Here is a 25,950-nt window from a genome sequence, read left to right as displayed (position 1 = left end):
CGAAGTCTAGGCTTTCGAAGAGGAAGGCCTGGGATGGCTCGAAAACAAGTGGAACCCGCATCCCCGCAGGCGAGAGTGCGGGATACTCCAGCGAGCCGAAGCGAATCGTATCGCCCGTGCCCGCCACGGTGAGGGTGGCGGAAAAATAGGTCATCCGATGTCCAAAAAGTGTTGAACATACAGCGTCTTCCCCACGGACGGCGCCAACTGTCGGTACAGAAAGTGACCAACTAGTGAATATTTGTAGTTTTGTTGTACGTTGTGATCGGAGGTGGCCTAGCACTCAATAACACATGATTTATACTGGTTCAGGCAACATGCCCCGCGTCTAGTTTGGGTCAGTCGGTGACTTTATTCTTGAGCCCAGGTGCTCGAAGTCTGTAGTGAGGTTACAAACAAGAAGGAGAAAGGTGGGGTGTACGAGAGGCCCGGTCGGGTCCGACCAAAAGAGCCGAGGGCGACCGGAACTCCGCTATGAGCTAGGTGTTCAAGCGTGTGCTTGAGGGGTTGTGAGCTATCGATCTAGTAAATCTCAACTTGAAGAAGTCGACCTCCTTCGTTGGAGGGAGCACATGCCCTTTTATAGATGAAGGGGATGGCTTTACAGGTGAGAGGGAGAGAGTACGGATGTTACTAAGTCTTGTTGCCCACGCCGATAAGGACAGTGATAATGGTGGCGCCTACAATACTGTTGATGTCATTGTAGAATGTCAGGTGCACAGGGGTGTTTGCGTTGTCTTCTTCAGGAAGGGTAGATGTCGGTACCTACAAAATACTATTGGTATGTGAGGAGCCCTACCATGTGTACCAGGTATGGTGAATCCTGACGCGCACTATTGATGCCCTGAGGCATGTGGGGGGCTTTTTGCCGTATGGGAGTCCAACGGCGCCTACAATACTGTTTGCGTCAGGGCGGTTGTGGAGTACTGTTCCCACAGATGTACTGGGTATGGTCCTGGTATCGTGGTTTGACTTTGTGCGCTGCCTTCTCCGTTCGCCCCTGGTCCCTTCCGAGCGGACGTCCCCGGTCGGATGGCCCCAGTCGGCCCTGGGTGCGCCAGTCGGAGAAGAGCGGTAAGCAGACTTCCTACGGGGTCCTCGGTCGGAGACGCGGGGTCGGAGTAGGAAGCAGCGTTTTGGGCCAGGCCTTTCCGATCGGAGAGACCGCCCGGAGGCGGCTGGTGTCTGAAGCGAGTGCTCCGGTGCTCCAGTCGGAGAGGTGGGCCAAAGAAGTTGACGAGCGGGTGTCTGTTCTTTCGGGTAGACCTTCCGGTCGGCGACCAGACTATCCTTCCGGTCCGTTGTGTTTTAGACTCTTAGGCCAGCCCATGAACTACATGTTGTTTTCCTGGGCCGAGCTCTGGCGTTGAAGCCGGTCCCTGAGGGACCCCGGGTTTATGAACCGTGAATTTCACTGTGCTCTTTTTATTTTATTTTTTTTAAACGAATTTTCCCCGTGCTCTGAGCTGCGCGGCGATGTTTGCTGTCGACTGTGGAGCAAGAGTTGCTGCGTTAACTTCTGTGTGTCATGCTTCGTAAACCCAGTCCAGCCCCAGGTTGCTTTGCAATGCGGCATCTCCGCGCCCCTGCGTTACCCTCTTCCTGAACTCAGCCGCGCCGGAGGTAAACTCCTCTCCACCTTCCTTGTCAGACGTATCGATGACCACCACTTGTTACACGCGCAACAGTTGCAATTTACAAGATTTTTTTATTAGTAGGAACGAATTTTCCTCACATAACTGCAATTCTACGTGGAACGGGTCAACAGGATGATCCCTTATATATAATATTGAATACAGTAGATTATCAAAGAATTGTAGGCTCGTAGCTACACTTGTGAAGCTCGAGTGTCCTCGACTGCTTTTTGTTGCCTTGGCAGTACTACTTGCACATATATCATATTGCAAAATGCACAGTTAACCTGGCAGACTGATAGCACCAAGAGATGGCATGCCCTAGAAGGTCCTTCAAAACCCTTCAGCAGATTGGTGTTGCTCTTTCGCCAGACAGATGCATGTGAAACTTGTCTCTAATTGTTTGCAGCTCTTTCAGAACATCTCCAATTGGTGGGCGATCCATTGGCCTCTCCTCTGAACACCGAATCCCGATTTGCAAAACTGAAACGGTACAGGCAATTCTCATATCTCTAATACTGCTAGAGTTTGAGGTGCCTGCTTGGCCACCTTTTGTCTCTATTAGTAGCTGTTGATCCATGATAATGCTCACTCTGTCTGGCAGTGCCGTTTGAACATAATCACGGATTCCCATGGCTTCTCCAAATTCACCGGCTGTTGGTCTTTTTCCTGTGAACATTTCCAGCAACAATATGCCATAGCTGTAGACATCACCAGAGGTCGACACTTCGTTGCCCAGTCCATACTCTGAAACCAACCAACAGGAGTTCTTGTTTCAGAAAGTTGTTTCTGAAGAATTTTGTGTTCATAAAATATTTTTGTATAAAGTTAATTTGCACTACGTTTAGGTATGTATTGTAGTTTGTTCAAATTTCACAGATTTCAGTTCTTTCACATTCTTGAAAAAAAATATTTATATTGAGCCATACTTATCTCATATCTAAGCAAGCGAAACAGCAACAAATCCTTAAATTTTGATTGAAACCAACATCGCAGAATATATTAGTAGACAGCTAACAGAAATACAGAAGCACACCTGGAGCAGCATAACCAATTGATCCTCTCATTGATTTCTCTTGATTTCTTTGAGTCTTCATGCAGAAACCTCGCAAGCCCAAAATCACCAACATGAGCAACCATGTCACTGTCAAGGAGGACATTGTTTGGCTTAAGATCACAATGAATAATTGGCATCGGCTTATGTTGTGTAACACCCCGGGTGTTCAAATATTAAAAACATGACATGTCATCATATGCATTGCAAGGCATTTGGTCATATTGCAAACTTTGATATGCATTCACTAAAACAAGTTTACATTTGTGCTATGAGTGTTGAATTGAATTGTTTGAATCAAGTCAAAATTTGGTTTGGATTTGAATTTTCCAGAAAACCCTGATTTTCAGTATTTAAACCCTACCCTGAAAATCCATTTTAAAATCGAAGCACATTTTGGGGTTGAGCCTTAAAGCAAAAGTGTAGAGCTTGACAAGTTATACAAAGTTTGTTTTTGGAGTTTTTCAAGTTGTTTAGAAAAATTTGGAGTAATTCGAAAAGGCGTAATTCGTTAAATTTCCCTATTCGAATTCAAAAGTTCATTTCAAAATCTAGACCGAATTAGGAGTTGGTTATAAAAGCAAAGTTGTAGAACTTTTGATTTTGAACAACTTTTGTTTTTGGAGATTTTTGAGTTGTTATGAAAATTTGAGAGTAATTTGTGAATTTTGGCGAATGGCAATTTGGTAATTTTATGAACAGTGTTCACCGCATAAGCTACATTGCCGGCGATCCTTCGGCTTGATTCCAGTCGCGCGCGTGGCCGTCCGGGCGTCGCGCTGGCGAGGGAAATGGCTTCGCCGTGGCTTCCTTGCGCTTCTTGGCCATCCTTTATAACCTGAGTCGCCGTCGTCATTGTCGTTTTCTCCTCCTCTGTTTTCCAGTCGCCTTGCTCATCTCCGGCGAGCTCCCACCGTCGAACCAGCGCCTGTGCCGTCGCAGCGTAGCGTTCAATAGCTCCGCCTTATCCTTGTGCGCCCAGCCAACCCACCAATTTAGTTTGATTTCGCCGGTAAACTGCTGTGCGCGCTCTTCTTCCTCGCGGCCGGCAGCATCCCCGTCGCGTGCACTTCGTCGTGGCCAGAGCTCCACGGTGCGCCTCTGCCCCTACTGAGTCTTGCTTCAGCTTCGCCACGATGCTGTGGTACTCTATGACCCATTGATTTCTCATTTTGACCACCACAGCCACCGGAGCATCGCCACCGACGACAATCTGCTCCGCCGTGCTTGCTCGGAACGTCGACCCACCTCTCCGTTGCTCCTCCGGCCTTGTGCTCTACTCAGTCGTGTTTGGGGTGAGCTGCTGATGCTTCCTGGGCCATCTGTTTAAGCTTTACAGGTCTCACGTCGCCAGCATAGCATAGCCGCGCCGTCGTAGCCGTCATGGCCGGCGTAGTGCTCGGTCCAGTCCATAGCTAGTTCAGCTTGTGCCCTAGATCGATGCGCCTAGTCGAGGGTAGTGTTTTGGTACCTTGGTCGTCGCCGTTGGTCTCGCCGTCGACGAGATATCGCCGGTCAGTGCAGTCGCCGGTGTGGTCAAACGCGCGAGGTTAGGGATGACAGGTGGGATCGGGATGTCAGTGACTGCGTAGTTCAAAATGAATTTCTATTTTTCAGATTTGAATGAATAGTGTCTGTTTTTGTTATTTTTGTGTAGATTTATTTAGAGCTCCAAAAATTATGAAAATTTTTGTGTGACTCCTCTGTGATGCATATTATTTAAGAAAAATATGAAATATTGTTTTTCAGCATTTTTGAATGTGATAAAAATTGCTCAATTTATTAATAAATGGATTTCCATGATTTTTCTAGGCTTATTTAATTGTCCAAAAATTATGAAATTTGTTTTGCCACTTACTTATCATATAATGAACATTTACTAAAATTTTGAGCTCAATCAGAATAAGTTGATTTATTTCATAATTTTAAATTAAATAATTAATTCATAAAAGCAAATAGTAACCTTTAATGATTTATGTTTTGTTTGAAATTTTGGATTGAGTGATGACCTTGGGTCATTTATTGATAATGATCCTTGGCAATTGATGTATGTGTTACGAAAAAGATTTAGTTTGTTTGACTTGCAACTGTACCGCGAAGGAAAGTTGTATTCAAATTGCTAACTTTTGCATCCATCATCGAGCATCATGTTTCGTATTCCGCATCATGTTAAACATGGCATTGTTATTACGTGTAGTCAACGAATGTGAACACGTGGTAGTTAATCAAGTTGTTGAGGAGGTTAATCCGTCTGTTGAGGTCGGATCGAATACTTGTGAAGCGTCGCAGGAACCGGACTTTTTCGTCAACGAAGGCAAGCCCCGGATGCATACAACCCTACCTTGTATTTTACAAGTTGATTTCACTTTTGCTTCTTTTTACTGCATTAAGTGATTAGGAGTCAAGTACAAGCCAAATTGGTATATTACCCACCTTGTTATTCCATATTTACCATATTACCAGTTTTAAATTCGTATATGCCTAGTTTTGCTTAGCTATGCGTAGAACGATGAAAGTCGGGTGATTACTTGCCACCTGCAAGTTTTTAATGGAACCTTGGTTACTTATGTTATCATGTGATATGGGAATGTGGAGTAATAAATCTAGACCGGGCGGACTCGGTGTGTGTGAGCCACAAGACATGGAGGTCTTGTGAGCGGGTTCTTTCTGCCTGTGTCGATTAAGGTCCGTCCGTTGTTGAATTGCATGAGGTGAGACTTTGTAGTACTAACCACATACTCCGGTAAGCCTTTACTCAGCTATTCTATTACGGGAATGGCTACTCGCACACTGGGAGTGGAGAGATGGTGGAATAGCGTGTACCCACGTGGCCATGGGCTGGATTGGTGGAGTACTATGTTCTCGGGTGGCGCGGACCCGTTCTTGTTTAGAGGATCCGAGGGTAGGTTGGTATATGTAGGTCGGGGATCTGCATATGTCGTGTGGTCTGGAATTCCTAGTTGGGTTCTTAATCGGTTCGAATCGTCGTTGCTCCTCAGTTATGGAGACTCAACTCACTGTTCATCATCGTAGTAATTAATAACTGGAACTCGAATAAGGCTTGTGAAGGTGTTGGATATGAAGTTTCATGATCTCAACACGGATCGTGTTATCTTTGTATATGATTTTATGAAGTTTTAAATGTCGAATTAAAGAATTTTGCTAAAGAGCTTTTACGCAAAATAACTTTGATTATTGTTAAAGCCATACCTTGAATCTTTGAGCCTGCATTCCTAAGTTTATCAGTTAATATTTCAGTTAAGTTTTGTTGAGTACTTTTATACTTAGGGTTCGTTGACCCTTGTTGCAGGTGAGCCTCATGAGCAGATCTGTTTCGGATCATGCTGCATGACGGTTGTTCCTTGTGATGACGATGAGAAGTGAATGTGTGGCCCTTGGGCAGGGCAGTTTCATTGTGTGTTTTGTATTATATTATAATGCCACTCCACTATTTCATTTTGTAATAATCATCGAACTTAGTTGTGAGGTTTGAAACTTCTGTTTTGTAAATTATATTATTGTAAGACTTTCGCTGTTTTTACTCTGGTGTAGATATTTGAATAAATGTTGTTATACTGCAATGACTCTGTAACGTGATCCTGCTCGGAAATCGTGGATGATTCGGGGTTCCCCGAGGACACCCGACAAACTTCTTAAGTTACCAGGAACATATGCATAGATGTCAAAGGTCGTTGGATAGTGACAAGTGCATGTGGGTCCTATAATTTAGGAGGTTCTGCCATAGAATGGTATCAGAGCGATCGTTACAAGGTTTTTGTTGTATTGTTTTACAAAAACTTCAAAATAGTTTGGGATGACTAAATTTAACTTGATAATTTGGTCCAAATTACTTCTGACTTATCTTATTTGTTTCTCACCATTCTGTATTTGATTAAAAGGGTTTTGTGTGGTGGAGTAGTAATCTTACTATGCCCTATATAAAAATAAATGTTGTTTATGTGCATTATAAACTTTGATGTTTTTCTTCGTAAGAACGATTCATGCATCATGATTAATTCACTCATTACTTCCTTCACCTCTTAGTCTGGAGTTGAGTAGTGAGTCTAGTTTGAGTAATGTAATCCATCTTAGCCACTCTTTAGACTTTGATCAAATGGTCTTACTTGGATTAAATTGGCTTCCTACAGTATGGCTCATGCCAAGATGACGCCCCGTAAGTCCACTGGACCCAAAGGAGTTCCTTGTCACCAACTTGCCCCTAGAAATGATGGTGCTAGCAGTAGCAGTTCTAGGCCTGATCCCTAGACAGAGATACAGAGGATTTCTATAGAATTAGCACAAGCTACTAGAGATAGAGCTTTGGATGCTATACAGGTAGGAGAATTATAGGATCAATTGAGGCGTCTCACCACCGCGCATAGGAACTACGAAAGCATGTTAGTTCGTACGGTGGAGGAAAGGAATGAAGCTTGGCATAGGGAAAATGTAGCTAGAGCTAGAACTCATGAGCTAGAATTCTATGTAGAAGATTTAGAAGAACATAATACCTATCTATATGAGGAAGTTCATAGGCTAAGCAATCTACTAAATCCAAATCATGAGCCCCAAGCTGATGCAATGGACCCTGGTGTCATCCTTGCCGATGATAACGAATCGAAAGAAGAAGAAGATCCTAAAGAATTAGTAATGATCAATGAAAGTGATGAGGAAGGCGGTAATAATTCCAGAATGGATATCGAGCCTGAAGTTTGAAGTAATCACGAAAAGGAGTAGAGTTGTATAATAGTTAGTTATAGTTAAGTTATATAGTTTCATTTTGGTACTTACAGGTTCTGGTGTTTATATTAGTAAACCCTATGTAATGTATCTGGAGTAAGCTTTTGTGGAATTCAATAAAGGCTTGTGAATAAAGTTTGGTTTGTTATAACCAGATGCGTCGTACGCGGGGTTCGTATATTCCTAGAACTTCACAAGATGAGGATGGTATTCTAGATCCACCACCAGTTCCAAAAAATCTGGCAGATGCTATAACCGCACTTGTCAATGTGACGACTGAAAATTCTCGTTTGCTTCATGAGATAGCTCAGAGTAATCAGAATCAGATGCACGGAAATCGTGGTTGCCACCATAACAGACAGGAGGCTACATATGTTGATTTTACATACACGAGACCACCGGTGTTCACCAAGGCAGATGAACTATTGGAGGCTGATAACTAGCTTCGAACCATGGAGCAGAAATTTGATCTTATTCCATGTACGGAGTATCAGAAACCTACGTTTGCCGCCCAGCAACTTAGAGGAGCAGTAAGTGCTTGGTGGGCAAACTTAGTGGCTATGCAACTAGCTGGCATTCCAATAACTTGGGCTGAGTTTCGTACTGCCTTTAGAGCCCATTATATCCCTAAAGGAGTGATGGCTATGAAGCTAGATGAATTCCTTGCTTTGAAGCAAGGAGATCCAACCGTGATGCAGTATGTGGAAAGATTTAATCACTTGTCACAATATGCATCAGAACATGTCAATACTGATGCAAAGAAGAAGAGGTGGTTTATGAGAGGTTTGAATACCAAGCTGCAAACAATGATGACAACTTGCACCAATGTCACTTATCATGAGGCCGTAAATATTGCAATTGCTTCAGAGTCAAAGTATCGGCAGCATAAGGAGCTCAAAAAGAAAAAGAGTATGCCGTCTAGATCTTTTGGGGGAAATCAGAAAAGGCAGAGGGTGATTTATCATCCAATATATCATAATCGTCCTCCTTACTATCCACCATAGTCTCAAGCTAGGCAATAGTCAAATGCCCGTCCTGCTATAACCTATCTGAATTCATAGTCAACCAATGCTCCTGGTGGCAATGCTCCAACATCTCAAGGTCACAACTATCTGTGTTACAATTGTGGAAGGAATGGTCATTTCTCTAGGGAATGTCCATATCCTAGGCAGGCTAATTAAAATTATCACAAAGCCCCTGCCAATCAACAACAAGGTCAGGCACCAAACAAGAACCCTAATCAGAATGCTCAGAAGGGCAAAGATGAGAGGAAGACAGGACGGGTGTTCTATATTCAAGCTGGAGAAATTTCGGAAGGGGAACCAGTGATGATGGGTATGTTTCCTGTTGCCAATCACCCTACAGTTATACTTTTTTATTCTGGCGCATCGCATTCATTCATCAATAGAACATTTGTCGTGAAGTATGAAATTTCAATTGGGGCAACAAAGGAAAGTTTCTTTATACAGTCGCCCGGGGGACGTCTGTGTACTAAGGAAATGGTATACCAGGTACCTGTAAACCTGGGTGGGCATATTTTTCCCACTACCATGATTATCCTTAAGGATCAGGATATAGATGTAATCTTAGGAATAAATTGGATGTATTAGCATAAGGCTGTTATAGATGTTTTGAATAGGACATTAAGGGTAAGTTTGTCTGATAGTAATTCTCAACTTCTCATCCAACTTCCAACCCTAAGAAGATCAGTGGGCAAGGTTTGTGCAACTGCTGTTAAAGAGATTAGAGATATTCCGGTAATGTGTGAATTTCCGAACGTGTTTCCTAAAGATTTACCCGGTCTACCACCTGATAGGGATATATAGTTTAAAATAGAGTTACAACCTAGAACAACTCTAATTTCTCGAAGAGCCTATAGGATGCCACCTAAGGAATTGGCCGAGTTGAAGATTCAGTTACAAGAATTGATTGAGAAGGGGTTTATCCAACCTAGTTCCTCACCTTGGGGATGTCCAGCAATTTTTGTGAAAAAGAAAGATGAGACCCTGAGGTTATGTGTTGACTATCGTCCGTTGAATGAAGTGACCATCAAGAATAAGTATCTATTACCTCGGATAGATTTGCTTTTTGATCAATTGGCCAGAGCCAAAGTTTTCTTTAAGATAGATTTGAGATCAGGATATCACCAAATCAAGATAAAGCCTGAAGATATTCCCAAAACGGCATTTACCATAAGATATGGATTATATGAATACTTGGTAATGTCTTTTGGTTTGACAAATTCTCCAGCTCATTTCATGTATCTAATGAACTCAGTATTCATGCCTGAGCTAGACAAGTTTGTAGTGGTGTTTATTGATGACATTTTAGTATATTCCAAGAATCAGAAAGAACATGCGGAACATCTCAGAATTGTTCTGACCCGCTTGAGAGAACATCAACTATATGCCAAGTTCAGCAAGTGTGATTTTTGGCTTAAGGAAGTGCAATTTCTTGGACATGTCTTGTCAGCCGAAGGAATTGCAGTTGATCCCAGCAAAGTGAAGGATGTGCTTGATTGGAAACCGCCAACCACAGTTCATCAAGTTTGGAGTTTTCTGGGTTTGGCAGGGTATTACCGTCGGTTTATTCTAGATTTCTCTAAAGTATCAAAGTCCATAACTAAATTGTTGAAGAACCAAGTTAAGTTTGTCTGGTCATCTGATTGTGAAAAGGCTTTCCAGACTTTGAAAAGACTGTTGACTACTGCACCAATGCTAGCCCAACCAGATATCGAAAAGCCGTTTGATGTTTATTGTGATGCTTCAGGTATTGGTATTGGATGTGTGTTGATGCAAGAAGGCCGAGTCATTGCCTATGCATCCAGGCAACTTAAGCAGCATGAAGAACACTATCCGACTCATGACCTGGAGTTAGCAGCTGTGGTTCATGCTCTAAAGATTTGGCGGCATTACCTGCTTGGTATCCGTGCCATATGTATACAGACCACAAGAGCTTAAAGTATATCTTTACTCAGTCAGAGTTGAACATGCGACAAAGAAGATGGTTAGAACTGATTAAGGATTATGATTTGGAAGTATATTATCACCCGGGTAAAGCAAATGTGGTTGCAGATGCCCTCAGTCGCAAAAGTTATTACAATTGTCTGACAGTGAGAACAATGGGTTTGAATTTATGTCAAGAAATGGAGAAGTTGAATGTAGAAGTAATTCAACAAGGAAGTTTGACCAACATAATTGTTAAAGCCACTATTCAAGATCAAATTATTGCTGCTCAGAAGAAAAACAAGGGTATAGCCCATATCAAGGAAAGAGTCAAGAATGGAAAAGTGGAATGCTTTAGCATAGATGATGAAGATGTGTTATGGTTCAAGGATCGCCTGGTGGTACCAAAAGTTCCTGAGTTGCGGCAGTCAATTCTAGAGGAGGCACATGCTACTAGGTTATCTATCCATCTGGGAAGCAACAAGATGTACCATGACTTGAAGCAAAGATTCTGGTGGACTAAAATGAAAATAGAGATTGCTAGATATATACCAAAGTGTGATACTTGTTAAAAGGTGAAAGCTATACATTTGAGGTCTGATGGTGAATTACAACCATTACTTATTCCATCTTGGAAGTAGGAGGACATAAGTATGGACTTTATTGTTGGTCTACCCAAGACATCAAAGGGATTTGACTCCGTATGGGTTATTGTAGATCGACTCACTAAGTCAGCACATTTTCTTTCTGTCAAGACAATATATCCTACGATCCAATATGCCAAGATGTATTTAGCAAGAATTATGAGTCTCCATGGAGTACCCAAGACTATTATGTCAGATAGGGGTACACAGTTTGTCTCTAACTTTTGGAAACAATTGCATTCTTCATTGGGTACCAAACTTCTATATAGTACAGCTTATCATCCGCAGACTGATGGACAGACTGAAAGAGTCAATCAAGTACTTGAAGATATGTTAAGGTGTTGTGTCCTTAACTATTCCAATAAGTGGGATGAGTGCTTACCTTTGGCCGAGTTCTCATACAACAATAGTTATTAGGAAAGCATTAGAATGGCTCCATTTGAAGCACTCTATGGTCGTAGATGCAGAACATCGTTGAGTTGGTATGAGCCTAGAGAAAAAAGATTCTTTGGAGTTGACCTTGTGAAAGAAACAGAAGAAAAGGTTAGGCAAATACAGAGTAATTTGAAGATAGCTCAATCCCGCCAAAAGAGTTATGCAGATAGAAGACGAAGACCATTGGTATTTAACAAAGGAGATTTTGTATATCTGAAAGTATCACCAATGAAGGGAGTTACCCGTTTTGGTGTTAAAGGAAAGTTGGCACCTCGATATATTAGACCATATCAAATTTTGGAAAGGTATGGAAAGGTGGCATATCGCTTGAAATTACCTGAACATCTCGCAGCTGTGCATGATGTGTTCCATGTTTCTCAATTGAAGAAGTGTCTCCGAGTGCCTAAACAGAATGTTGAAGTTAAAGGAGTGGAACTTGAACCGGATTTAACTTATTCCGAATATCCTATCCGAGTGTTGGATCAGAAAGATCGTGTTACTCGAAGATGGACAATCAAGTTCTATAAAATACAATGGAATCAACATTCAGAAGAGGAAGCTACTTGGGAATCAGAAGATTACTTGTTAGAAAAGTTTCTAGAGTTTCTAGCATCAATATAGAATAGAGTACTGTTAGTTGAGCTCGATTGCTACAAATTGTGTTTTGTAAAGGAACCTCAGCTGTTTTATGGACAAGTTTTGGATGTTTTTGGATTGACACATTTCCTTTTCCATTACTTACTCTATGGCTTTGAATCTCGGGGTAAGATTTCTTTTAGGGGGGAGGATTGTAACACCCCGGGTGTTTAAATATTAAAAACATGACATGTCATCATATGCATTGCAAGGCATTTGGTCATATTGCAAACTTTGATATGCATTCACTAAAACAAGTTTATATTTGTGCTATGAGTGTTGAATTGAATTGTTTGAATCAAGTCAAAATTTGGTTTGGATTTGAATTTTCTAGAAAACCCTGATTTTCAGTATTTAAACCCTACCCTGAAAATCCATTTCAAAATCAAAGCACATTTTGGGGTTGAGCCTTAAAGCAAAAGTGTAGAGCTTGACAAGTTATACAAAGTTTGTTTTTGGAGTTTTTCAAGTTGTTTAGAAAAATTTGGAGTAATTCGAAAAGGCGTAATTCGTTAAATTTCCCTATTCGAATTCAAAAGTTCAATTCAAATCTAGACCGAATTAGGAGTTGGTTATAAAAGCAAAGTTGTAGAACTTTTGATTTTGAACAACTTTTGTTTTTGGAGATTTTTGAGTTGTTATGAAAATTTGAGAGTAATTTGTGAATTTTGGCGAATGGCAATTTGGTAATTTCTGTGAACAGTGTTCACCGCCTAAGCTACATTGCCGGCGATCCTTCGGCTTGCTTCCAGTCACGCGCGTGGCCGTTTGGGCGTCGCGCTGGCGAGGGAAATGGCTTCGCCGTGGCTTCCTTGTGCTTCCTGGCCATCGTTTATAACCTGAGTCGTCGTCGTCATTGCCGTTTTCTCCTCCTCTGTTTTCCAGTCGCCTTGCTCATCTCCGGCGAGCTCCCACCGTCGAACCAGCGCCTGTGCCGTCGCAGCGCAGCGTTCAATAGCTCCGCCTTATCCTTGCGCACCTAGCCAACCCACCAATTTAGTTTGATTTCACCAGGAAACTGCTGTGCGCGCTCTTCTTCCTCGCGGCCAGCAGTGTCCCCGTTGCGAGCACTTTGTCGTGGCCAGAGCTCCATGGTGCGCCTCTACCCCTGCTGAGTCTTGCTTCAGCTTCGCCACGATGTTGTGGTACTCTATGACCCATTGATTTCTCATTTTGACCACCATAGCCACCGGAGCATCGCCACCGACGACGATCTGCTCCGCCGTGCTTGCTCGAAACGTCGACCCACCTCTCCGTTGCTCCTCCAGCCTTGTGCTCTACTCAGTCGCGTTTGGGGTGAGCTGCTGATGCTTCCTGGGCCATCTGTTTAAGCTTTAGAGGTCTCACATCGCCAGCATAGCATAGCCACGCCGTCGTGGCCGCCATGGCCGGCGTAGTGCTCGGTCCAGTCCATAGCTAGTCTAGCTTGTGCCCTAGATCGATGCGCCTAGTCGAGGGTAGTGTTTTGGTACCTTGGTCGTCGCTGTTGGTCTTGCCGTCGACGAGATATCGTCGGTCAGCGCAGTCGCCGGTGTGGTCAAACGTGCGAGATTAGGGATGACAGGTGGGGTCGGGATGTCAGTGACTGCGTAGTTCAAAATGAATTTCTATTTTTCAGATTTGAATGAATAGTGTCTATTTTGTTATTTTTGTGTAGATTTATTTAGAGCTCCAAAAATTATGAAAATTTTTGTGTGACTCCTCTGTGATGCATATTATTTAAGAAAAATATGAAATATTGTTTTTCAGCACTTTTTGAATGTGATAAAAATTGCTCAATTTATTAATAAATGGATTTCCATGATTTTTCTAGGCTTATTTAATTGTCCAAAAATTATGAAATTTGTTTTGCCACTTACTTATCATGTAATGAACATTTACTAAAATTTTGAGCTCAATCAGAATAAGTTGATTTATTTCATAATTTTAAATTAAATAATTAATTCATAAAAGCAAATAGTAACCTTTAATGATTTATGTTTTGTTTGAAATTCTGGATTGAGTGATGACCTTGGGTCATTTGTTGATAATGATCCTTGGCAATTGATGTATGTGTTATGAAAAAGATTTAGTTTGTTTGACTTGCAACTATACCGCGAAGGAAAGTTGTATTCAAATTGTTAACTTTTGCATCCATCATCGAGCATCATGTTTCGTATTCCGCATCATGTTAAACATGGCATTGTTATTACATGTAGTGAACGAAGGTGAACATGTGGTAGTTAATCAAGTTGTTGAGGAGGTTAATCCGTCTGTTGAGGTCGGATCGAATACTTGTGAAGCGTCGCAGGAACTAGACTTTTTCGTCAACGAAGGCAAGCCCCTGATGTTTGAAATTTTGGATTGAGTGATGACCTTGGGTCATTTGTTGATAATGTCCTTGGCAATTGATGTATGTGTTACAAAAAAGATTTAGTTTGTTTGACTTGCAACTGTACCGCGAAGGAAAGTTGTATTTAAATTGTTAACTTTTGCATCCATCATCGAGCATCATGTTTCGTATTCCGCATCATGTTAAACATGGCATTGTTATTACGTGTAGTGAACGAAGGTGAACACGTGGTAGTTAATCAAGTTGTTGAGGAGGTTAATCCGTCTATTGAGGTCGGATCGAATACTTGTGAAGCGTCGCAGGAACCGGACTTTTCCATCAACGAAGGCAAGCCCCGGATGCATACAACCCTACCTTGTATTTTACAAATTGATTTCGCTTTTGCTTCTTTTTACTGCATTAAGTGATTAGGAGTCAAGTACAAGCCAAATTGGTACATTACCCACCTTGTTATTCCATATTTACCATATTACCAGTTTTAAATTCGTATATGCCTAGTTTTGCTTAGCTATGCGTAGAACGATGAAAGTCGGGTGATTACCTGCCACCTGCAAGTTTTTAATGGAACCTTGGTTACTTATGTTATCATGTGATATGGGAATGTGGAGTAATAAATCTAGATCGGGCGGACTCAGTGTGTGTGAGCCACAAGACATGGAGGTCTTGTGAGCGGGTTCTTTCCGCCTGTGTCGATTAAGGTCCGTCCGTTGTTGAATTGCATGAGGTGAGACTTTGTAGTACTAACCACATACTCCGGTAAGCCTTTACTCGGCTATTCTATTACAGGAATGGCTACTCGCGCACTGGGAGTGGAGAGATGGCGGGAATAGCGTGCACCCACGTGGCCATGGGCTGGATTGGTGGAGTACTGTGTTCTCGGGTGGCATAGACCCGTTCTTGTTTAGAGGATCCGAGGGTAGGTTGGTATACGTAGGTCGGGGATCTGCATATGTCGTGTGGTCTGGAATTCCCAGCTGGGTTCTTAATCGGTTCGAATCATCGTTGCTCCTCGGTTATGGAGACTCAACTCACTGTTCATCATCGTAGTAATTAATAACTGGAACTCGAATAAGGCTTGTGAAGGTGTTGGATATGAAGTTTCATGATCTCAACACGGATCGTGTCATCTTTGTATATGATTTTATGAAGTTTTAAATGTCGAATTAAAGAATTTTGCTAAAGAGCTTTTACGCAAAATAACTTTGATTATTATTAAAGCCATACCTTGAATCCCTGAGCCTGCATTCCTAAGTTTATCAGTTAATATTTTGGTTAAGTCTTGTTGAGTACTTTTGTACTCAGGGTTCGTTGACCCTTGTTGCAGGTGAGCCTCATGAGCAGATCTATTTTGGATCGTGCTGCATGACTGTTGTTCCTTGTGATGACGATGAGAAGTGAATGTGTGGCCCTTGGGCAGGGCAGTTTCATTATGTGTTTTGTATTATATTATAATGCCAGTCCACTATTTCATTTTGTAATAATCATCGAACTTAGTTGTGAGGTTTGAAACTTCTGTTTTGTAAATTATGTTATTGTAAGACTTCCACTGTTTTTACTCTGGTGTAGATATTTGAATAAATGTTGTTATACTGCAATGACTCTGTAACATGATCCTGCTCGGAAATTATAGATGATTCGGGGTTCCCCGAGGACACTCGATAGACTTCTTAAGTTACTAGGAACATATGCATAGATGTCAAAGGTCATTGGACAGTGACAAGTGCATGTGGGTCCTATAATTTAGGAGGTTCTACCACATGTTGATGAAGATAATCAAGTGATGATGCCACGTCAATAGCAATACATAGCCTCTCAATTATATCTAGTGCTTTTTCTTCACCATCTTGCATGATATGTTGGTTCAGCCATTGGTCTAAATTTCCATTTGGTAAAAACTCATACACTAGGGCCTTGAAGTCACGGCCCTGAAAATCAATACTTGAGCAGACCGTCAATATCTTAACAAGGTTTCGATGTCGAGTGCATCTTAATGTCTTACATTCTGCGACAAAACTTTGAGATGCACCACGTTGCATGAGGTTTAGAACCTTAACAGCGATGGCTTTATCTTCGTCACTGTCTCTCATCCTTCCTTTGTAAACCGAGCCAAAGCTCCCTTCTCCAATGAGATTCTCAAGTGCAAATCCATTTGTTGCATTGACCAATTTAGCATAAGAGACCCTTATATACTGCTCACTCAAAACTGGCCTTTGTAGATTTGCCTTTGTCTTCCGTCTCATTTGGTTGATTGCGTATAGTGCAAATACTAATGTGCAAAGAACAAATCCACTGCATACTGAGATTATTATGGCGAATTTCTGATGTGTCTTCTTGGTGGTATGGCTTGAGCAGGGTAGCAATTTCAATTGAGGGATACCGCCACATAAGCCATCATTTCCCCTAACCAAGATTGCAGATGCATTGAGAAATACCCCATGTGTTGGGACTTGACATTGGAATCTGTTGAATGAGAGGTTCAAGGAAGAAAGGCCTGTCAAGCTACCAAGGATTTCTGGGATGGTCCCAGATAAATTGTTGTAGGAAAGGTCGAGCACCAAGAGACCCTTCAGATTTCCTAGTGACAAAGGAATTGACCCTTGAAGAAGGTTTCCAGATGTATTGAGATGTTCCAAGCTTTGACATTCACCAATGGAGGTTGGAATCTCGCCAGAAATCATATTATTAGAGAAATCAAGTTCATTAAGGTTTTTTAGATTTCCTACTTCTGGTGACAATGTCCCTGATATGGAATTATGGGCAAGACGCATGAAACTCGTCAAGGTTGATATGAAAAATAGCTCTTTAGGTGTAGGACCAGAAAGATTGTTGTGAGAAAGATCCAGTGACTGTAAAGGACAACTGCTGAGGCTAGAAGGTATAGCTCCAGAGATTGCATTGGTACTAAGGTCAAGGATAATAAGTTGTGTTAGATTGCCAAGAGTTACAGGGATGGGTCCTGACAAATTATTATTTGATAAATATAATTTGCTCAATTTGTTTAGTTTGATAAGAGATGCAGGAATAGTGTCTTCGAGAACATTATGTTGCATGTACAATTCACCTAAGCCGATGAGGTTCCCTATTGTTTCCGGTAGTGTTCCTGTTATAAGGTTGTCTCTTATGCCAAGATACTCCAGTTGAGTTGATAGATTACCAATTGAATTTTTTTTTGAAGACTTCACCGGAGGGGGGAGAGCCCCACCTGAATGATTTTCCATAGATTCTGGCAAGCTGGTAAATGGAGGGTGCTAGGCACCTAGAGTTTACATGGTCTTAATCGTACAGGGCATTATTTCATGACAAATAAATTACACCAGTGATCAGCAATGGAACGGTCTTGGGAACGAAGGTGGTTGCTCCATAGGCGACATGTTTCCCTGCAGTTGTACAGGAGGCGGCTCAGATAGGGTTGCTGATGGCGAAAGACGATGTCGTGGTGATGGTTCCAAATCTGCTAGCAACACAGTAGTATCATCATCAGGAAGTGCTTAGCCGGGATATGTGGTGGCCGTGGCATCTCCCATAGGTGAGTTGGCTCCGGAAGGTTGACCCCAGTCCAGCCAACATGATTCTAGAAAGTCGAAGGAACCAGGCAGCGAAAGATGAGGTGATCGGCAGTCTCTGCTGCATTACCATAGAGTTGGCAAATGTCGTCGTCGAGGACATGCTTGAGGTGGAGGTTGTAGCGGCACTGTATGCGGTTGTTTACCAATAACCAGCCGAAAAAATGTACCCTGGGGGCGCTCGGTTTCTCCAAACGAAGCTAGAGAAATTGCACGGGGAGCCCATGGTCTTGGATGCCTAATACACGGCTGAAGCATGGAGAGTTCCTAGCTGGCTGGCAAATTTGGAATATCTGCTGTCTGGAGCTTGTGTTAAAGTGATGTTGCTGATCATTTCATTGAGGGCATGCAGCTCTTCACTTGCTTGGGGTGACAGCCTGGTGAGGACCTTGGAGGCAGAGGCATCCGGCTTCGTGTAGTGGGAGAAAAGGCAGGGGAAGACAGTAGCGAGAGGCAAACCATCAAACCAAGAGTCATGCCAGAAGGATGTAGTCCGCCCGTCGCCCAGCTGCACCTTGGTGATACATCGATAAGCTGGTAGCAAGGATCTGAGGGCCGACTAGCGACTGCCATCACCATGGTCGGACATGTTGAGGATGTCTTTGTGCTCTCTGACCCAAGCAGCCCAAGCTGACTGTTCAGGATGGTGAAGACGGTGGAGAAGCTTCAAAAGGAGGCAAGCATTTTGAGTGGCAAGGTCCTTTACCCCGAGGCCTCCTTCCAAGGAAGGCCGCTGAACATCGTCCCACTTGACCAGGCATTTTGCACCGGATGTCTTATCTTTGCCGGACCAAAGGAAAGCTCGTCGTCTGCTATCAATGGCCGAGATGATTCCCGGGGGCAGCGCGAGAGCCTGCATCATATAGGTGGCCAGACTGTCTAGAACTGAGTTGACGAGAACAAGTCTGCTTTGGTGGTTGAGCAGCGCAGCCTACCACCCAGAGAGCCGCTGGTCGACCTTGGAGATCAAGGGCGCGAAGGCGGCGAGGTTAAGCTTGACATTTGAGAGTGGTAAGCCAAGGTACACCTGAGGAAAGCTTGCTTGCTGGCATTGGAGGAGCTGGACGATCCGTTCCAAGCGGTCTTGCGGTACGTGCATAGGCACAAGCGTGCTCTTGGAGTAATTGATCTTGAGACCAGTGGCCATGGCAAAGCTATCCAAAGAAAGTTTGAGTCTCCGGATGTCTACTATTTCCGCTCGCACCAGTAGGAGGGTGTCATCGGCGTACTGCAACACTGGGCAGGGGCCATCTACAGTAGGGTGTCTGATGTTGGAATGCTTAATGAGTCGTTGAAGAACATCAGCTACCAACACGAACAGATACGGTGAAAGAGCATCCCCCTGTCTCAAACCTCTCTTGCAGGTAATCCAATTCCCCGGACAGCCATTGATCAAAACAGCTGAGTGAGATGAAGAGAACAACATTTGCATCCATTGTAGCCATCTATCTGGGAAAGCTCTGGCAGCCAGGATTTTTATAGTACTGTCCCATGAGACAGAGTCAAAAGCTTTTGCAAAGTCTAACTTGAGTACCACTGTCGGGATTTTGTTGCGGTGGCAGTGCTGAACTAGTTTGGTGGCATACACAAAGTTTTCTGAGATGGAACGGCCCCTAATAAAACCAGTTTGGTCGATATCAATGAGTTTCTGGATGTGTCTCTGTAGCCTTGTGAGAATTTTGGTAATAATCTTGACTGGGCAGTTTTGTAGAGATACTGGTCAGAAATCTTTTGGTGAAGAGGCACCTGGGCACTTAGGCAGTAGAACAATATGCGCTCTATTGATACGATGGAGGTCAGCTGTGTAATTATAGAAGCTAGAGAGAAATGCCATTATGTCATCCTTAATTGAGGACCATGCAGAAGAGTACCAAGCAGGACCAAAACCATCCGGACCAAGAGCACTGTTAACATTCATTGACTTGACTGCCAAGAGAGCTTCAACTTCAGTGAATGGAAGAATAAGATCATCCAAAATCTGGAGGTCTTCACTGTTATATAGGGTGGAGAGGTCAAAATTCTAGGACGTTGCATTGGTGATCCCCAATATGGAAGTGTAGTAAGCTGTCATTGCATCAGACTTATCCTGGTGGGTGATCAACTGAACCCCATCAACAGTGATGGTTGCAATTTGATTTTTCCTACGCCGCCCAGAAGCACGTGCGTGGAAAAACTTTGTATTAGCATCTCCCTCCTTCAGAGCCCTGAACTTTGCTCTTTGCTTCTAGTAAGCAGCACGCTGGCATAAGTACAGCTCTAGGCGCTGAGAACAGAGGTCCCGAAGGCATCGTTCACCTGGAATGAGAGGTCTGAACTCTTCCAAATAATCAAGTAGACGAATAATGAAGTAGCAATTATGATATAAGTGGGGTGGGAGTGATGCTTACACAGCCAAACCTTTGACGCCTGCCGAGCTACTTTGATCTATGCAACCAGGACAGCAGCCTCATTGTCACCGGATGGCACCAAATGCCAGGCCATGAGAGCAGCGGGGAGGTAGGAGGGATCAAGCAGCCAAGAGCGTTCAAGTCTGAAAGCACTTGGTTTGGGAATTTTAGATTGTATGGTGGCAATGATGGGAGTATGATCAGAGGTAGGGCGGTGGCCAGAAGTGAGCGTGGTGGATGGGTACAGCTCGCCAAATCCGGTGCAAATGAAAGCTCGATCGAGTCTAGCTAAAGTAGGCGACGCCCGTTTGTTAGTCTAGGTGAAAAGGCGGTCTAGGAGAGGCAGCTCAAAGAGTTGCAACGCGTCGATCGTTTGGTTGAAGCGCGAGGCGAGAGAGAAGTTGAAATTAGCATTGTTTTTGTCAGAAGGGGAGCGAGTGAGGTTGAAGTCCCCGATAAGGAGCCATGGGGTAGAGATCGACGACGCAACTCCTGTCAGGTCAGTAAGGAACTGATCAGTGAGGGAGTGGTCAGATGGCCCGTACACGTTGGTGATGGTGAGATGATCATCACTGGCAGAGGATTGGAGCAGCGTAGTTATGGTGAAAGATGAAGTGGAGCTGCTAATTAAGCTGAAGGAGGAGGAAGGCCAAGCAGTAAGAAGGCCTCCACGCGAACCAGCAGCCGGACAGGCATAAAAACAATCGAAATTAAAAGGAATAAAGGAACGGTAAGAGTGAACATCATCGACTGCTAATTTAGTTTCTTGCAGGCAAATGACGGATGGATTAGACAAAGTGATATTGTTCCAGACCACGACACACTTATCAGTAATACCCAGACCATGAACATTCCAGGAGAGGACGACAAAGTTCTGAAAATTACGACTCATGGAAACAAACAACCGACGAGCAACAGACATAGCTAAATGATGTTGATAACCGAACGGGAGGAGGCACGGACATGGCGACGGAGCGTAGTCGATCATGGATAACGACCAGTGGCCGCTGCCACCGCAACCGCGCGCCTGGCCGGGTAATCGAGCTCGGCCGCCTTAGCCAGGCGGGTGAGGTCGAGGGCCTTGAGGGGGTTCTTCTTCTTGAGAAGGCGGCGCTGGACAACCTGCTTCTTGAGTTCCTCAGAGCACGGGGCAAGACACTCGCGCAGAGCCTTGCGAGCGATAGCCTTGGTCGTCATGTCGATGAAGGAGCCCATGTCGGCAGCCGCAATCCGTGCATTGGCCCGCGGCGGCGGGGCCGTCGCTGTGCGCTCCCGACGAGCGCGAGGAGCAACAGCAGCAGCCGAGCCACGCTCTATCGGAGGGGTGCAGGACCGCCAAGACGGAGGGCGGCCATGACGCCGCGCTGGCGGTGCCACCGTTTCCTACACAGGGGGCACAGGGTCCGGGGCACTCGGTTCCTGCTCAGGAGAGTGCCAGGGCAGAGCGAGCACAGGCGGCGCGCTATTGCTGGCAACCGGCGTAGGGCAGTCGGTGCACGGAGACGGCAAGGTGATGATGGTGGGGAGATGGGGCAGCAGAGCGCAGGGATAAGGTCGGATGATCCCAAAGAAGATGGAGTCGAAGCCGGGCAGGTAGCGCCATTCGTTGAGCGGGTGATCCAGAAGCGTCGTGGCCGACTCCGACTGAGTGAGGAAGAGAGGGCGCCCCTGGAAACCAGGGGGAGGCAGCGACACGGAGCTGGAGCACACCATCGCGTGGATGTCGGAGGGCGATGTCGCGGCGCCACGCGGCGGCTCAACCAGGTGCAGGGCGGAGGACGTGGTCACGGCCGCGGAGGCCGCGCTTTCGGTTCCTGGCACACCAGCATCAGGTGCCGGCAAGGAGGTCCCCGCCACCACGTGCGGTTGGGAAGGCGACGTCGCAGAAAAGGCACGAGGCGACGCGGAGGGGACCGAGTCCACTGGCTGCGACGCGGCTACCAACGACTCGGGGGAAGGCGCAACAGGCAGATCCACGGCCGTGACATCCGCAGGAGGCGGATCCGCGGGATGACCGGCCATCGAGCCAGTAGCCGGGGGCGCAGGGGCCATGGTCTGGCCGGACAACGTGGAGGACCCCGAGACAACACGACGCGTTCCCGAGCCGGCGCGGGGAGAGCTAGAGCCAGACTGCACGCGGTGACGGGGAGGACGAGGATGACGGCAATGTCGCTCCATGTGGCCGGACGTACCACAGCGGCGACACCTGACAGGATCGCGGCAGCGGCGGACGTAGTGGTCGGTGGCCAAGCAGCGAAAACACGCGTTTGGAGGTGGAGTGAACACGATTGGGCGGGGAGGGCGAGGGGGGAGGGGAGGTGAACGAGTAACTTCGAGGTAGGAGCGGCGCGGTGGACCCGCAGGGTCCGACACGGGCAGCACAGAGTCACTCGGCGCGGGCCGGTCGGTGGGCGCAGAGCAGCTCCTGTCTTGGCCACGAAAGTCAACCAAATCGACCGCCTGGGCACACGTGGGAGGCAAAGGAGTGGGGAGCAGAGGGGGGAGAGAAACATCGGTCTTCGCTGGTTGGTTTCTGGGTTGGTTTGGGCTGGCCGGTGCTGGTTTATTGTGAGAGGAAAACACTATTGGCTGGCTGGTTTGGGCTGACTGAAACCAACAAGCGAACAGGCTGAAGGTAAGGACGACGACTGGACACACGTTTGAACGCGCCCGATTGGGACAGGCCCGTGTTATGTTTTTGGGCGTTGGTAGTTGGCGGTTGGGTGGCATTAAATGCCTCGGCAACCTGGCCGGCCGCCGCCGCCGCCATGGGCTCATCGACATGCACGTCAAGCGCCATGGATCCCAAACGAAGCGGACTGCGAAGGGCAACGAAATGAGCGACATTCCAAGACGCGACAGTCACCGTAAAAACGAAAGGGCGGCAAGATCGAGCTTTCAAACACACTGGAGGCGAGCTGAGGCAAAAGGCGAGGATATTTGAAACCTGGTTAACATTGAGGGCGAGAGGCGAGGAAGAGATGGACGGGGTGAGCCAGAGGGTACCTGGCTCCGACAAGGGGACGCCTAAGAAGACTGGAGCGACCGTGGTGAAGCAGTTCTGGAGGATGAGTTCCTGGAAAGCAAGGCCTGGCCTGCCGGCAAGGGACACCACTGCATTGTTTGTTGCGGCGGTGGAGGTGTCGTCACCGGTCTGCACAGACCAAAGCAGATGGGGGGTCGCCGGACTTGGCGACGAAGCAGAGGTGGTGGAAGCATTGGCATGGGGGGTGGAGGTGGGGGCAGAGGGCTGCACCGGTGGCGGCGCGAGGGGCGTCGCCACCCGCTCGCCGGGGTCGAGAGCTTTGGCCCTGGGCATCATTTTCGTCACTTGAGATATCACCAATTGAATTGGGCAGCACACCACGTAGTTTATTAGCACCAAGTTCCAAATCTCTCATATTGCTACAGTTGGTCAAACTAGTCATAAAGCCCCAATCAGCAAGATTGGATGCTTCAAGCTGATTTCCTCCTAGGCTCACAGAGGCAAGGTTCTGTTGGTGACTTCCCAAGCACTGTGGAATTGTTCCGGATATAAAGTTTTCTTCTATTTGAATGATTTGAAGCATGGAAGTATTGCACAAGGATGACGGCAGCACGCCGTGAAATTGATTAAATGCCACAAGACACTGTTGTAAGTTTGGAAGTGTATTGCCTGAATTAGGTGGAAGAACCCCGACCAGATTATTGAATTGTATGTTCAGAATTTCAAGAGAAGAGAGATTTAACATAGGAGGCAAAGGGCCTTCTAGTTCATTAGTATCTATGTAAAGTTGAGTGAGGGCATGGAGGTTTCCAAGAGCATGGGGTATGGAACCTGAAAGGTTGTTGGTTGAGAGAGAGAGGATTGTAAGCTGCTCAAGACTTCCTAATGATTCTGGGATTCGGCCCACAAGACCATTGTCTTGAAAATCTATGACTTGTAATGAAGTGAGGTTTCCTAACCATGAAGGGATACGCCCTTCAAGCTTGTTGTTCCCCAACTCAAGATAAGAAAGAGACGAGAGACCTTGAAGTGGCGGTATGCTTCCTTCTAAGCTATTGTTGTAAACATTAAGAAAGGTCAATGCTGAGAGGTTACCAACTGAGCTGGGGATGGTTCCTGAGAACTTGTTGGAATCTAGGCTAAGTCTTACGAGGTTGGCGAGGCTGCCTATACCTGTTGGGATTTCTCCTATCATGCTGTTAAAATCTAGAGACAGCACTTTCAGATTCACAAGGCTTCCAATGCTGGTAGGGATTCTCCCTGTAAGCCTATTTTGGTCAAGACTGAGTAATTCGAGATTATACAGCAAGCTGAACTCGCTTGGGATCTCCCCTTGCAAGTTATTATTGATGAGTGAGATGTTGACAAGGCGGCTACAATTCGAGAGTGAAGGCGGAATATGTCCTTGGATGGAATTGTAGCCAAGGTGCAGAGTCTCAAGGTTATAGAGATTACCAAGTTCTGGTGGAAGGATGCCATGAAAGCGATTCCATGAAAGGTTGAGCTGCCTCAAGTACGTGAGGTTGCCCAGCGTGGTAATGGTGCCGAGAAGGTTGAGCCCACCGAGGTCCAACGCTACCACACGGCCACGGCGGCTTCCCCTCAGTCCGCATGCCACGCCATTCCACTGGCACATCGGAACAGACTGGTTGCCCCATGAAGCCAGGGCCCGTGACGGATCGCTCCTCACAAGCGACTTGAATGACATGAGCGCAAGATGGTCAGTAATGTTGCTTGTGGATGTACCAGCTGGAATGGACTCTAAAGCAAGCGCCATGGAACTAGCAGAAGATGCAAGGAAGACGAAGGCGAGCAAGAATGACCTACAAGATAGAGCCATTGCTGATTTGCTGGTAATGGAGAGCTTGGCTGCTGGGGAGGTGGTCTTTTTGTGTTTGTTTTAGCAAAAGGCTGCAGGTTCGTCTGGTTTTGGATCATGAAACCAGTAATCAGTATGTCACCAGAGCTGACTCAGTCAAGGTCAGTATTGTTAATTTGTCTGTTAATTGCGCTGCATAGCTGCACGTGAAAGATTCCAATTTGCTAGTGGCTGCTAGTTGCGAGCAACAGGCTGGTTGCAAGTTGCAACTGCCTGGCGGCTTGGGCTCTTCAGCTTCCGCGAGGCTTGGTCCATCATGAGATAAACATGGAAACGAAATAAGTTGATGTGAAATCAGATGCATTTTAGCTCGAATAGTTTGTTTTTTTAAGACAAGAAAAGGATTGAAGGTGGAGTCGATGAATGAATTTGGGCAGCATTGAGGAGTCTGCGCTTCGTCTGTTCTTCAGCTGCCCTTTTAGTCAAGCAAGTTGGCAATATCTTGGAATTAGTTGAGATCTCACAAAAGATTTCTTCCAAATGATGCATCTTGCTAAGCTCCAATACCAAAGCCTCTTATTTATGGAGATATTCATCATAGTTGCTTGGCAAATTTGGAAGCAAAGAAATAATTTCATCGTTGACAGAGATCACCCGTTTTTTGATTCCTGGAAAAATTCCTTCTTTGAAGAGGCTAGTCTTCAGGCACACAGATTTAGTGAGCAAAAGCGCCCAGACTACCTATTGTGTATAGATGCCTGAGTATAGTTTTTTGTCT

General features: G+C 45.3%; 1 pseudogene; it reads right to left on the bottom strand.

Annotated features, from left to right (window-relative positions):
• Positions 1 to 1,769: 1,769 nt before the first annotated feature.
• Positions 1,770 to 25,217, bottom strand: LOC136466812 (receptor kinase-like protein Xa21; annotated as a pseudogene).
• Between the last annotated feature and the right edge of the window lie 733 nt (positions 25,218 to 25,950).

This window comes from Miscanthus floridulus, chromosome 7 (assembly GCF_019320115.1).
Source record: "Miscanthus floridulus cultivar M001 chromosome 7, ASM1932011v1, whole genome shotgun sequence".
Classification (NCBI taxonomy): Eukaryota; Viridiplantae; Streptophyta; class Magnoliopsida; order Poales; family Poaceae; genus Miscanthus; species Miscanthus floridulus.
This window is presented reverse-complemented; position numbering and strand designations above follow the sequence as displayed.